The 15,857-nt window shown below is 37.5% G+C and overlaps 1 protein-coding gene across 1 annotated transcript in view; it reads left to right on the forward strand.

The window, feature by feature from the left end:
• hdac11 (histone deacetylase 11) overlaps nt 1-15,857 on the forward strand; it is a 73,887-nt gene that overhangs the window by 6,469 nt on the left and 51,561 nt on the right. Inside the window, exon 2 of the mRNA XM_051911885.1 lies at nt 346-425. The gene's annotated coding sequence lies outside the window, so the exon portion shown is untranslated. The remainder of the gene's footprint in view (nt 1-345; nt 426-15,857) is intronic.

Consider the following 15,857-nt stretch of genomic DNA (forward strand, 5'->3'; position numbering starts at 1 on the left):
ATTTAGCTTTGTTTTAAAAATGATTTGTTGTTTGCCTTAATTAAAAATGCATTGGTTAAATTCAAAAATTTTTCTACTAAAATTTTTTCAATAATTATCGATACCGATCAATATGAAACATAATATTGTGATAATTTTTTTTAGCTGTATCGCCCAGCCCTACTCTCCCCACCTACATTTCCTGCCGTTATTGAGACTCGAACCCACAACCTTCGGGTTACAAGTCAGACTCTTTAACCATTAGGCCCCCAAAATATTTGGACTAAATCAAATATTTTTCTTTAGAAAAAGTATTATATTATTGATGTTTCACCAGTAATCTTTTTTTTTTTTTTCTTTATCCAGGTCATGTTTTCCTGGACTGCATGCACCAGCCAAAAAACTACCATAGAGATGAAGTGGAATGCTAATGAATAGATCTCCAGGTAAATTAGACCTTCTTGTGCTAGTCCATTACAGTATTTAACACCCCTTTTCATGATCTAATCAATTCCCCAATGAATAAAGCCAAGCTTTGTCCTACATATTTTTCCTGTATCATTTAGAAATACTTCAAATGGGATGCGACATGTTGACTCTAAGTTTCTCTGTGTTGTTTATGGCCTAACTGATTCCTCACTAGACTATTACTCTACAGCAACCTGCCTAAACAGCTGTCAAACTGACATAACAGACTCACATCAATCCTGTTGGCACATTAGCATGTTACTGCAGTCTCTGCCTTTTTATGTGCATTGAATTCTTTAGCAGCATCTCAGTGGAAGGCTTATTTGATGTGGAATTTAGAGAATTATTTAAAGATACTGATGAGATTTGCCTCATTTTGGGGAACTAAAATCATTTTGAAACATTTGGAGTGATTATGTTGCTTCTCTTATTTATCTATCCATGTTTTATGTTGCTGAAAACACATATTGCACAAAACAGAATTCACAACATTCTATGCAGCACACATCTGCATTGCTTATAGAAGAGGGCTGTGCAAGACATACTATATTCTCCTCCTGACCACACTAGACATTGCCAATTCTTCTTAATTGAATGCAAAGCAACCAGTTCTGCACTGCCCATCTGCAGTTGTGCACAAACACGCTCACAGATCAATTACAGCTGAGGACCTGTAGGTATATAAAAAATGAGAAAATGAAAAATGAGGTAAAGCATACTCAACATTTTATTAACAATCATTAAGAGGAACTATATGATCCCAATTCCATGGAAACCAGCTATATGCACCTACCGTGAGGCCCTTTCTGCCTCTGTAGCCCTACTGACCTCTACAGTGAACAAAAAGAAGAGAGATCCTGGCTAGTCATCCATGTTTATTCATGTCTTTCCCCCTGCCTAGGTCTCATACATATCTCTAAAGTTTGCTTGCAGGCTACTGTTGAGACAGGATACATTCAAGCCTTGGGATTGAACAGTGATTTTAAATACATCACAGTATCACAGAGTGGTCAAATGTATAAAACATAATACAGTTAGATCTGTGTGGTCAGATCAAAGACACTTTCTAGAATAAATACCTTCAAGTAGTGTTAACTTTACACCTTTTAGCCCTGCTCCGCACTACAACCTGAGAAAAGAACATGTATTTTGAGAGATAATAACATCTTTAGATATTAGACACAGCTGGTTTATCTGTAGCAGAGATCTAAAAAAAATGTCATATTAGTTTATCAATCAGCCACCAGGTTCTGACCAGGAACTGAAATGCTGTGAGAGTGAGAGCCGAGTCATTGCGACCTGTGACATTTTGTCCTTTCCTGTGAAGGGAAACCTGGACAAGCTTCACTTCTCCGCTTCCGCTCAGCAAAGGCAAAGCAAATTTCTTATCTGTACAAGGTCAGAGAGGAGATGCTGACTGTCGCTCAACTGTTAAACACGCTTTGAGGGTGTGAAGGATGTGGGAACACTTTTGGGAGCATTAAAAGGAAATTTGTTAGAACTCTAGTCAATTCACTTCCTTGTAATAATAACTTTCTTCCTATCAGCTAAGAAATGAAAATCCCTTATTATACCTTCTAAGCAGTGTTGGAGAGGGTGACTAAAACAAATATTGGCTAACAGCAATATTTAAAGGGATAGTTCACCCAAAAATGAAAATTCACTTGTTGAATGACTTTCTTTCTTCTGTGGAACACAAAAGATATTTTGAAGAATGTTTAAACCAGTTGTTTCCATACAATGAAAATCAGTGGGGTCCAACAAACCTTGGACACCAAAGACTTTCATTGTATGGTCAAAAAAAGGGTGAGCCTATAGAGACAGAGCGACACGCGTCATAATCTGAAAACCACGCCCACCAGGGGGGAAAACAATCCAACCGTCTCCATTGACTTTGTATTGCGTGAGGCTGCCTCCTTGTCATTTCTGACTTATAACAAAAAACAGAACAATGTCTAAAAGCTGCTATGTGACAAGGTGTACAGAAAACAAGCTAAAAAAAACCCAGAACCAAAAACCCAGAAGTTTTTATAAGCTGTCGACCCAAAAAACGAGCGTTTAAGGACCCAAAAATGGATACAAGCGATTGAGACAGAGCGCGACATGTCATATTACTATGAGAACTACGCCCATTGGAGGGTAACGTAATCAGCGACAGGAAATATAATATATTAAACTGACATTTGGATATTTGACTTAACAGTGACAAAATGTTTACTGCACACATAGGCTTACTGAGGCATACTGAGTGTCAGGATCCCAAAATGTACCCATTCTTCCTGCTGATGCTTCTCGTCTTATTGCCTATATCCACTTTTGTCTCCTTAAAGGCTGGCTTTTACGGTTCGGTAGCTTATAAAAACTTAGTTCTGGGTTTTTTAGCTTGTTTGCTGTACACCTTGTCACACAGCAGCTTTAAGGCATTGTTCTGTTTTTTGTCATAAGTCAGAAATGACAAGGAGGCAGCCTCACGCAATACAAAGTCAATGGAGACGGTTGGATTGATTTCCCCCCTGGTGTGGGCGTGGCCTAAATGCGCTCTGTCTCTATATGCTTTTGACTTATAAAAATTAGTGTGATTAGACTTGTTTTATTAGTTGCATATGCTGTTACATTTGTGTCACATTAATGCTCTTATTGAAGAATTAAACTGTATCACCTGAAAGTTAGACATTTCATGTACTGAAATGACAAATATTATCCCTTCAATTTAGTTGTACATTTTGTTAGTAGCTTGTAGTGTAGCTAACCACTTTTTACTTTTTAAAAGTGTAGTTTACTGTATTAGACCTACATTATAAGTAACTTCCCAACACTGCCTCTATGCCAAGATCAAGCTGCGTGATTTGCTGATGAGTGAATCGTTTTTCCAGTCAGGCAAGCAGTTTGTTTGCTTTGTGTTGTGTTACAATGTAATCACTCAAAACAGGAACTTTTCATGCTGTTGTATTTCCTTCTTGAATTGCATTTCAAATGATATATGTCTCAATTTCACGTAGCAGTCCTCATTGTATCTTGCTGACTCAGTTTAAATCTATATATCACTATTATCTTCAACTTATATTGCTGTTTCAGCCATGCCTCCACTGCGCTCGAGATGATGCCATTTTTAACATTGTGCTCAATGACACCCTGATGCAATTACAGTAATCACACTAAATTGCAGGTTTGAATATCCAAATCTTGCATTCACAAAAGGAATAGATTTCATATGCAAACCTTTTGAATAAGACAAGATTTTTAGGTACTTTTTTTCTATCAAAATGTTCATAAAAATTGAATGTGTTGTGAGAGTCATGGCAATTTCACTTGACTATGTCACACTGGGAACAAACCCAGCAAGTATGCGATCAGCATACTTGCTTCCTCTCACTCTCAGAAAAAAGGATGCAAAAGCTGTCATACCCTTTCAAAAAGTACTGATATGTACCATTGAGGTACTAATTTGTATACATTAGATTAGGTACTAATATGTATCATTAAAGAGGATGTATTGTGCAAAATTCACTTTTATATGGTGATTGAACATAAATGTGTGTCTGCAGTGTGTGTACACAACCACCCTATAATGGTAAAAATCCATCCACTCCTTTTTTTTAATATTCCTCATAAAACAGTGGCTGTGTCCGAAATCACCCCCTATACCCTCATTCACAATTCCCTACATTAGTCCACTAGTATAGTTCACTTGAGGGAGTAAATGAAAACGAGCGAGCGAATTCGGGAAGTGAGTGTGCCAGAAGGGCTGCCGCTTTTGCATAGTTTGTGCTTGCTGTTTAATAATCATTTGAAACTTAGCAAACTGGCAGATCCAGTAGTAAGATAAAAAGATTTATCTTGAACTCTGTCATGGAAACTATCTAACCTTAATTAAGCAATTTAATAACCAATTAAAAAGGAATTTATACCTGTATGATATTACACTGTACCCACATTGGACCATTGGTTTGGAAAATTGATAGATGATTCAGCTGCGGACACCAGCTTCTGGCGAGACGCGGGCATTCATTTGGCATGACCCTCATAGTGCATTTTGGGAATTCTCTAGCAGTTGAGTGTACATCAGTTGTACACTTGTTATTGTGGTGCATTATGGGATTGAATGAGTGCACTCAATAACGGACACCACTACAAATGGCTGTGCCCTCAAATAGTGCCCTATTTAAGGGTATAGGGGGAGATTTCGGACACAGCCAGTGTCTCAAAATGAGTCTTTCGCATTTTCCAAGCACTGTGACGTCACACTGTAACAGGCCCCATCCGTGACTGGTGATAGAATCTGCCCTGTTAGATTGTGAGCTATACACAGTCCGCCATGTTTATCTCCTCGCTACTTTATATTGCTTTTCTACGTAAACACTCTAGACAGATGTGTTTGACTGTTGCGCTTGCGTCTCGCATCTTTTACAGCGTCTCATGCAGGAAACGACATTCTAAAAATTCAGCGTCCGTCTAGCACGTTTACATGGAAAATAATGGATAGGCGGCACAGTAAAATGCAAAAATGTGTTCTGTGGAAACGGCCCCATGCTGTTTCTCCTATTTTGTTGTTGTCAGAGTATCCGAGCCACGAGCTGTAAAGGCACAGCCCTCTTCTGGAAAGGGGGGCGAGGAGCAGCAGCTCATTTGCGTTGAAAGATACACACAAGAAAACAGTGTGTTTTTGCTTCAGAAGGGGCATTTTGGGCAATAAATGATCTGTGGGGTATTTTGAGTTGAATCTTCACAGACACATTCTGGGGACACCTAAGACTTATATTTACATCTTGTAAAAGTGGAATAATAGGTTCCCTTTAAGGTACTAATATGCACCCTTTAGGGGTAAATAAGGTACAAAGATTTACTTTTTGAAAGGGTGCACCCCAGCGACAGCTTTTGCACTTTTTTCTGAGAGTAAGGACAACTTTGTGCAAGCACAAAGGACAAATGATTCACAATGAAGGTGTCATTATAGGAAACTGCTTTGCTAACACGCCACTAACCACTTTTTTTTACAATTTAAACCTCACCTTGACCTCAGACTTAAACAGTGTGATCTTGTTCTAAACCAGTCACATTGGATTTAAAGTGTTAGTTCCAACAGAAATCAACATTGTTTAATGTAAAGTTTCTACTTGTGTAGTTTGGGTAAAAATAAGTCTTTTGACCACATAAGCAGTTGTTCCTAGACCATTTCAGTCACTAAAACATTATGCACATGACAGTACCTACTGTATAACTGTAAGACTTCTAACAACAGCACAAGATTCCCAGATAATGGCTTCATTATTCTCAGTATGTCTACTAGAAGAGGCATTATACAATCCCCATGAGGTAACCATCCATCAGCTTGAACCAAACATAAAATGGGAAACGAAAATCTGGTAAACTGCAATAGTAAGTTTTTAAAAGAAACTTTTAAAATGCAACATTACCTCTAACATCAGTACACACAGCAAGCAACACAATAAAAGGAAAGGGGGTGTGACATGCACAGCAATCTCCACAGAAAAAACCCAACAAGTAACATTGAAGGAGTCTGTGTGAGGTAACATGCTGATTCCAATTTAACAGATGAGGCAAAAGTAACAGATTAAGACTATATTGGGGATCTACGGTATGCATTTTACGAAAAAAAAAGTAGAAAAATGGATAATGTCCTGGCAGAAAATTACTGTTAAGTTTACTGACATTTCTTTCAGCCCTAAAACACAACACAGTGCAGTGCATAATTCAAAATAAGAGTAAATCACCTGTGAAAACTCAAGGTAACACTTTATTTTGATAATCCACTGAAGATGTTCTTTGTAACTTTGCATCCTCATGTCAACTACCAGTCATTAGAGTATTAGTAGACTATCTGCTTAATATCTGCTAACACTTTATTAGGGCCGAGCACCGAAGGTGTGAGGACCCTATTGTAATTGTTCAGTCAATTATTCTTCTTCTCCGAAATGAATCGCATTTTTGAGGGCCTAAACATGCTCGAAAACTCATGAAACTTTGCACACGCGTCATGCATGTCACCCACTATTCACTGTTTTCCTAAGGCAACCGGGTGGTGGTGGCCCCGGGTGTGAGGGCCCTTTCATCGCTGCTTGCAGTTTTAATTTTGATTGTCCCCCAACAGAAATTCTACTGACTATAAGTGACTTTGCATGTCAACTTATTTTACTAACAAAGTTATTTATAGCTAGTAGAATGTCTAAAGTGGACTATCGAAAAATAAAATGTAACCCAAATCAAAATAGAAAATTAACAAGGTAAATTGGCCCATATTTTTTATAGACTCTTCTTAGAGTGATATGAAAACTAGCAATGTCTAAAGAAAATTCCAGTCCAAACATGAAAAACTACACTAAAACAAAGAATCTAAAAATCAAACCAGCCAGGTACAATAGAAGAGAACCACAGAAAAGAAAATGGCTCAGAATTTCAGTAAGAAATGCTCTGTTTATATATGAACTGGAAAAAAGATGCATGGTCATACCACATATTTTTTTCAGTTTAAATGCTGATTGCTCGTCTGATTTTAGTCACTTTGCCATTAAGCTGGCCTGATTTCAATCCCAGTGATGGACAGCCCTGATTTTCAAGGTTGAAATACAGTGCCTCCGCAAAGAATTTACCCCCCGTTGATTCATTCTCATCTGGCTGAGAATCAAATTAAAGCATATGAATAGGATTTTTTTCCCCAATTCTGTAGAAGTCTCTGTAATGTCAAAATGAAATGAACTATTTAGATGTCTTAAGAATTATACTAAAATTGAAAATCAGTGATTAATTGACAATGAAATACTACATATTCAGTATCAAGAGGACCAAATCTAATAATTTAACCACTAAACTAAATATCATGTCTCCACATCTGTGGTGGTTTAAAGGATATTTGTAATCTTATATCTCTCAATTGCGAATTCGTTTCTAATTTTTGTCTCTCACATTTTCTCACCTTTTTATTTTTTACTCTGAGGTAGAAACAGGCTTCCACAAATTTCTGTAGGAATAGCTGAAAGAAGAATGTTAAAATACTACAAAGGAAGGCTTTTGTACATTTATAACTGAGAAACTTTACATAATTTGCCTTTTTAAAGTCTTAAGGAATGAATGTTTAAAGACAAAAGATATCTCAATGTGTTAACATTTACAGTGTGACAAGAACAAAATGTGAAAGGCAAACCAGTAAAGGCTTCTCTGTCAGTCTATAAATCAGCTCTATAGTCTTTAACTGGCAGCAGGAGTGTCTTGACCTTTGGGGGTTGAGGTGTTTTTGAGGTGTAGTTAAGGGGGGGTTCAACAGTATGCTTGTGTATTCAGGGTGAAGGGTGACTGTGAAGTGCTAGGGACCTTTTCCTTTCTCAATATTAGCCCTACACTCCCATTAAAATCAATTTGGACAGTTTTCTCTGTGAGTCTTGGTGTGGGATATAATAGCTCAATTTTTAACATCTAGACCTTTGCTTGTCACTGGGCCAGTCAACATTGAGCGAGTGTGGCAGCTGCAAAATGTACCTGTCTGTGGGCTATCTGAGTCAAGGAGGAAATATTTTTCTAATGCCATTGTGTGTGCCTGGTTTCATTTCTGCAAATGGCACTTGAACAATTTGGGTTTTAATGCTTATGATTGATCAACTTAAAGGGAAAATTCGTACAAAAACAAAAATTCTGTCATTATTTACTTATCCTCATGTCATTCCAAACCTGTATGATTTTCTTTCTTGTGTGAAACACAAAAGAAGGTATTTTAAAGAGTATTTCAACTATTTACCCATGAAAGCCAATGGGGTCCGAAACTACTGAAACATCTTCTTTTGTATTCTACAAAAGAAACACAGCCATACACCTCCAGTCAAAAGTTTTGAATTGTTATGATTTTTAATGTTTTTGAAAGAAGTCTCTTATGCTCACCAAAACTCAATATTTTAAAATGTAATTTATTCATGTGATGGCAAAGCTTAATTTTCAGCAGCCATTACTCCAGTCTTTAGTGTCACATGAAATCATTCTAATATGGTGATTTGGTGCTCAATTATTATCAAGTATTATTGGTGCTCAATTATTAATAATGCCTCTTATTATCAATGTTGAAATAAAGTTTTGCTGCTTAGTATTTTTGTGGAAACCTTGATCTTTTTTTCAGGATTATTTGGTGAATAGAAAGTTCAATAAATAGTGTTCATTTGAAATCCTATGTAGCATTATAAATGTCTTTACTGTCACTTCTGCTCAATTGAATGCATCTGCCAAAAAAAAAAAAAATCGTACTTATCCCAAACTTTTGAATGGTAGTGTATCACAGTTTCCACAAAAATATTAAGCAGCAAAACTGTTTTCAACATTGATAATAAGGTAACATTTGCAAGTTAGCACATTTTTATAGTGCATTACACAAATTACATTTTAAAATATATTCTAAACAAATCTTTTAAATTGTAGTAACATTTTATATTACTGTTTTTACTGTATTGTGATCAAATAAATGCAGCCTTAGTGAGCATAAGAAGCTCTTTCAAAAATGGTAGTGTAAATGATGACAGTACTTTCATTTTAGTGTGAACTATTTACTTAAACTGAGTGAAAACTGAATTTGAATCTAGGTATAAATGAACTGTAAACTGGCTAATGGAGGGAAACAGAAACAACACCTCACTATATCCCCTCCATTTTTCCCTATCCTTTGCAGAATGGTACAGTCATTACACAGACAGTCTTCTGGCAGTAAACAGTTGACACATGATCTAGGATAGGCCAATGACAGCAGAACCGTTACTCGACCTTATGATCCCTAGATCGCCTCACCCTCATTAAACCTCTACCCTCTTTCACACCAACATGTGCCCTCGCCTTTTTCTTTTCCTCCATCCCAAGGATTGTTAAGGCTAGCTTTTATCTCAAATTCAAGATCACTGTAGTCTCAGGGTGAATAACGGCATCACGGCAGATTACTATGTTCATTTTGTGAAGTCTTGATTCAATAAAAATTGCATTTTGCATGGAAAGGCTGCTTAGAAATTGCAGGACCATTATAGTCTAATATGCTGGTCAGAGGAAAAGCTCAAATTGTGCCCTGAAATTCAGGAAAAATCAACACTATATAGCAACAGTTTCTCTCCAAACACTTTAATCATTTCACCGTCGTGAGTAATCCTAACAGCGTTAGCACTAATGCCTGAGCTCAGTGGAATCCCTGACTCATGTGATCACCACTGAAGGATTACTGGTGAAAACCAGTTCACACATGACTATGTCAATAGAATTTGTTGCCCGTGGTTTTGCCAAGTAGGACGTGCTCCTGGGTCAACATGTTTTGTTGGTGCTGCTTAAGGGGGAAGGGATGTGTTGGCTAGAAATGCCCTCCTGCTGGTAGATAACTTCAGGCTCTGACAAAAATTTCTGTGTATACAGAGTACAAATTTTTGCAAGTCTCAACCCTAGACCTACTAAGACAGTTTCTGACTTGAAATAAAATAAATAAAGGGTTAATTGTGACTTTATATATCTCAGTTTTAACTCTCAATGTGTCATTATTTTTTATTTAAAGGATTAGTTCACTTTGAATTGAAAATTACCCCAAGCTTTACTCATCCTCAAGCCATCCTAGGTGTGACTTTCTTCTTTCTGATGAACACAATCGGAGTTATATTAATAAATATCCTGACACGTCCAAGCTTTATAATGGCAGTGAACGGGACCAACGAGTATGAAGCTCAACAACGTGCATCCATCCACCATAAACATACTCCACACAGCTCCAGGGGGTTAATAAAGGCCTTCTGAAGTGAAGCAATGCATTTATGTCAGAAAAATATCCATATTTAACAAGTTATAAAGTAAAATATCTAGCTTCCACCAGAACGCTTTCCATATTCAACTTACGAAGAAAGCGTAACGCGTCTCGCAGTTCAAAACACTTACACTAAATCCTACGCCTTCTGTATTCCACTTAAGAAAAAAAAACATGATATTAAAAATAAATAAATATTTTAACCGTTACCGTATAACTTGTTAAATATGGATATTTTTCTTACACAAATGCATTGCTTCACTTCACAAGGCCTTTATTTATCCCCCAAAGCCATATGGAGTAAGTTTATGGTGGATGGATGCACTTTCTTGAGCTTCACAGTTTGTATGTAACACACAATATTAAGCAGCACAACCATTTTTAACATTGATAATAATAAGAAATATTTCTTGAACACAAAAAAGACTGAAGACGGAAGTAATGGCTGCTGGCTTGCCATCACAGGAATGGATTGCATTTTAAATTATATTAAAATAGAAAAGAATTATTTTAAATTGCAATAATATTTAATAATTTTACTGTTTTACTGTATGTTTGATCAAAACAGTTTGAACAGTGTAAATAAAATTCTATTGTTTTTTTTTTAGGTTTTTTAATAAAATTGGAGTGAATTTTACCTGAAAGATTGGGTGAGTGGTTGCCAGGACATTGCTATGTTGTTGCTAAGGTGTTCTGATTGCTTTTTTATAGCATTATAGGGTGTTTCTTGGTGGTTTCTTACTGGCCCATGTCAAAACATCCCACCAGACTTGGTTCCCTCTTTAGTATATAAGTCTAGAAAATCTTAAACCAAATTGCTTAAAGTAATAGCACACCTTTCCTCAACAAGCCCAATGATTTGAGGTACCATTAATGTCTGTAGCACAAACAGGGACGAATTACACCCCACGGTAAGGGCTTTGTTCAAACCCCTAATTGGCCTTATGAGTAATAGTAATAGCAGTGTTTGCCTCAGCATGCTCTGCTAATTAAAAACTACAGAGCAGGAGTTTATTTATCTTTATTTTAAGTTTTAAAGTGTGTATCGTATTGTCCATCTTATTCTTATATGTGGAAGCTGTCTTTGAAATGATATCTAGTATTTTTTCATAAATATATGTTATACAATAATACTTATATCATCTGATCAGGGTGATGCCTGGAAGGAATTTAGTACAAATAGATACAGATCCACCAAGCAGAAGCAGAGGAAACCTGGATCCATACCGGCACTGCAATTGTTGATAGCACCATTGTTGAAGGTCCTCAAAGCAAGCCTAATTAAGTCTGTTTTCAGGCTGTTCTTCTGTGAAACCTTGTCAGCCATTTCCAGAGGGGGTCTCTGAAAGATAAGCAGGCGATAGGATGAGTCACGTGCCTCTCTGCAGAGCGCCTTCAAGGTCTTAAGATTCATCCATTCTGTGTCTCTCTCTTCTGATCTCTAAATGAGGCGAGAAGCGATTTGGGTTGGTTCATCCCATCTGACACCACGTCCAACTAAGTAAATGAGGGCTGATGTATCCTCCAGATCTCAGGAAATGAGGTAGATTTCTGCAAATGCCTGCTGTCAGGCATGCATAGTCCTTTCCATCAGCAACACTGGTTCTTGGTCTTTTCTCTTACTAACAATTATGTCTTTAATCCCTATTTGAGAAAATGATTGCAGCCACTATCATGACAGACCTTGAATCTCAATGCAAGGAACACCATGAGAGAGAGAGAATCGTTAATATGAATCCATTACTACATGACAAATGTTTACATTCTAGATTGTTCCTCATTCAAGGAGGTTAAACGCTTGGTCTCTGTCATTCGTGAGCTTTTCAATTTATATAGAAAGGCTTCAATTAAGATTGCATAAGCTGCTCCTTGCACAGATCAGGAGCAGCACTTTCAGCGGATGTGCTTGTGAAATTATTGCTAAAGCCTACATAGCCATTTCAACTGATTCTTGTCCAAACTCAAATACAGAGTTTAAGCTTTAACAAAAAAAACAAAAAGTGGGGACACCGTAATGTCGTTCCAAACCTGCGTGAGTTTCTTTCTTCTGTGGAACACAAAAGATGTTTTCATAAATGCCTTTTTGTCCATACAATATAAGTCAATGATGACCCAAACGGTTTTGTTACCAACATTCTTCATAATAATCTTCTTTTGTGTTCTGCAGTAAGTAAATGATGACAGAATTTTTATGTTTGGGTGAACTGTACCTTTAATATTTCTTGTTTAAATGGAGATAAATGCATTGACTTACTATGTGAGCTGATCCAAATCCAAATGAAATACTATTTTTTTTTACCTGATTCATCCTAAAACATCCATAATATTTTCAGAATATATTTATTTTATTAATATAATAATAATATGAATCATAAAATAACAGATACATTTAATAGAGGATTTTCAGTGTCCATAAAATTAAAATGTGTAAAATTTATAAAAATATAGATTCCTAATCTAATAATTAAGAACAAATACATTTACATTTACATTTATTCATTTAGCAGACGCTTTTATCCAAAGCGACTTACAAGTGAGGAATACAACAAGCGAGTCATCATGAAGAGGCAAATAGACACAAGAAGTGTTCATAATACAAGTTTCAGACATTGCTCAGAGTATCATAAGCTACAATAGAGAGGGATTAAAGGAAATGAAAGGATAGAATTTTTTTTTTTTTTTTTAATAAAAGATGAGGTTAAGTGCTCACGAAAGAGATGAGTTTTCAGCTGTCTTTTGAATATTGCCAGGGATTCTACATTCCGGATGAAGGCAGGAAGATCGTTCCACCAGCATGGAGCAGAGAACGAAAATGTTCTGGAGAGTGATTTTGTGCCTCTCTGTGATGGTACCATGAGCATTCGTTCCTTTTGTGATCGCAGGCTTCTGTTAGGGGTGTAGATTCATAAAAATGAGTGGAAGTAGGAGGATGCTGAGCCTGTGGTAGATCTGTAAGCAAGCGTCAACGCCTTGAACTTGATGCGAGCAGCAAGTGGTAGCCAGTGCAGAGAGATGAAGAGAGGTGTGATATGGGCTCTTTTGGGCTCGTTAAAGACAAGCTTGATTGTGCATGATGGCAGTCCAGCCAGAAGAGCATTGCAGTAATCAAGCCTAAAAAATGACCAGGGCCTGGACGAGGAGTTGTGTTGCATGTTCTTTTAGAAAAGGCCTGATTTTCCTGATGTTGTGTAGTGCAAATCTGCATGACTGAGCTGTCTTTGCAATGCGGTCTTTGAAGGTCAGTTGGTCATCAAAGATTACTCCAAGATTTCTGGCCGAATTTGATGGGGTAATTGAAGATGTACCTAACTGGATGGTGAAATCGTGCTTTAGAGTTGGATTGGCAGGGAAGACGAGAAGCTCAGTCTTTGCCAGGTTGAGCTGCAGATAATGTTCTTTCATCCACGCCGAGATGTCCGTCAGACAGCTTGAGATTCGTGCAGCTACTGTGGGATCATCTGGCTGGAATGAATGGAAGAGCTGTATATCATCAGCATAGTCATGGTAGGAGAAACCATGTGCCTGTATGATGGGACCCAGTGATGTAGTGTATATGGAGAAGAGGAGGGGTCCAAGAACTGAACCCTGAGGAACCCCTGTGATCATTTGATGAACTTTGGATACCTCCCCTCTCTAGGCAACCCTGAAAGACCTACCTGTGAGATAGGATTCAAACCAGTGAAGTGGAGTACCTGTGATACCCAGTGATGAGAGGATGGACAGAAGGATTTGATGATTCACCATGTCAAAGGCAGCAGATAGATCGAGCAGAATGAGAACTGATGAATTGGAATCAGCCTTAGCAATCCGCAGGGATTCAGTGACTGACAGTAGTGCAGTCTCGATTGAATGACCGCAATACCGAGTAATGAATAATGAAATACAATACCGAGTACCAATACCTATATTTCATTGCATTTGTAATTTTTAAAAAATATTAGGTAGAGAAACCAAAAAAAATATGAATCATTGGTTGGCGTAATTATTTTAGCAAATGGATATTATTAAACATTTATTTCAGGCTTAAAGGTGCAATAGGTGATTCTCTACATAAACATTTTTTGTTCTACTGGTTGAAAGTCTCCTCATATCCTGATAGCAATCACTTTAAATGGTCTTGATGTATTTTTATAAATATACGTTGTCTGTGGAAGGCGTAGGACCATAAAATGTAATTCTAATCATTATATTTGGTCCGAATGAAATAATACAATGTCCTACCTGCCTGTCAACGAGGTTTTTACATACCCTCACACAGACATCATACGTCATCAGCGCGTTTCATGCTGTGCAGAGTTCATACAGACAGACCTCAGTCACGGAGCACTATAAACAAACAGCAGCCACCTTTTACAGTTCCTACCGAATCAAAACAACGAGCTTATGCTGCGTTCACGCCATAACTACCGTAATTAAGTCAGACTCTGAATTATGCGTACACATGTCAACAGTATCAACACCGAAATGAATCTGCAGCAGTCAGGTACAAGCTCTAAGTTGTTTACATTCATTATTATTGTAATGTTATGTGCTTTGAGACACAAGGTAGTTTAACGCCGTCTCACGTGACACTTTTCCGAGAACCGTTATGTGTGTGAGTGCATTCTTGTGTTTTGGAAGAGGCGTGGTTTTGGACAGCGATTTGCAGGGAGGGTGGGATCCTATGCTTTCAATGCTAGCAGGCTAATGTTAGCATTTCCCAGATCACCTACTGCACCTTTAATTATGCCTGTTAAAATACATTCTTTGCTGTTGACATTTCCGAATGAAAAACAAACTTTCCAGTAATGTCTGTGAGAAAGGAATGTGCACTCCACAAGCTCACGTGTCTGTGCCACTGCACACTCAATCCACTCCATGTGTTTCGCTTATCAGCTCACGCACAGAAGCTATATAAGTGAGAATATTTAATTTATGATATATATTCTATTAATTAGATACATTTACTTTATTGACATCCTTAATCTCTGATATTTCATTTCTGCACTCTGTTTGATCTTTTGTCTGTGCTTCTTTGTCTGGACACAAACACATGCTGCATGGCATCCGTTTTTGGTATCGGAGCATTTTAAGGAGTATAAGTACATGAGCAATATCAGTATCGGTGCATCCCTATACTAGCTATACACACCAAACTAAAGTATAATTTTATAATTTTAATGCATTGTATATTGTTCATACATAGGCTTTATAGCTAATAATCACATTACTCTGAAAACAAGGTAACTGGTGGCCCATTACTTCTGAAGCACAGCCAGATACTAACAGCATTGCACTGGGGATTTTTGTGACCTGTTTGCTTAAGCTCAAACTCGCAAAGAACATCTCGTTGTGCTCCTGCAAGCGCATTCATTTCCAATACAACCTCCCACTTAGAGGACCCCCCCACTGGCAGGTTCCATCTCCATACTTACATCCAGCACATTAGCCAATTGGTGAGCTGTCAGCTGCCTGAAAACAAGGCGACAGAATCAATTTTGAGTGTCGATGCATCAGAGGATGCCGGCATCTGAGCTCTTTCCATCCTTTAACGTCATGTACCCATTCCCATTACGCCCTGCTGCCCATTAATTTAGCTTAGCCAAACGGAGAGAACTCATTGACAGGAATCAGGGCATGAAAGAGAAAGTGTTTAAATCACTGTAAC

Source organism: Ctenopharyngodon idella, chromosome 11 (genome assembly GCF_019924925.1).
Source record: "Ctenopharyngodon idella isolate HZGC_01 chromosome 11, HZGC01, whole genome shotgun sequence".
Lineage (NCBI taxonomy): Eukaryota > Metazoa > Chordata > Actinopteri > Cypriniformes > Xenocyprididae > Ctenopharyngodon > Ctenopharyngodon idella.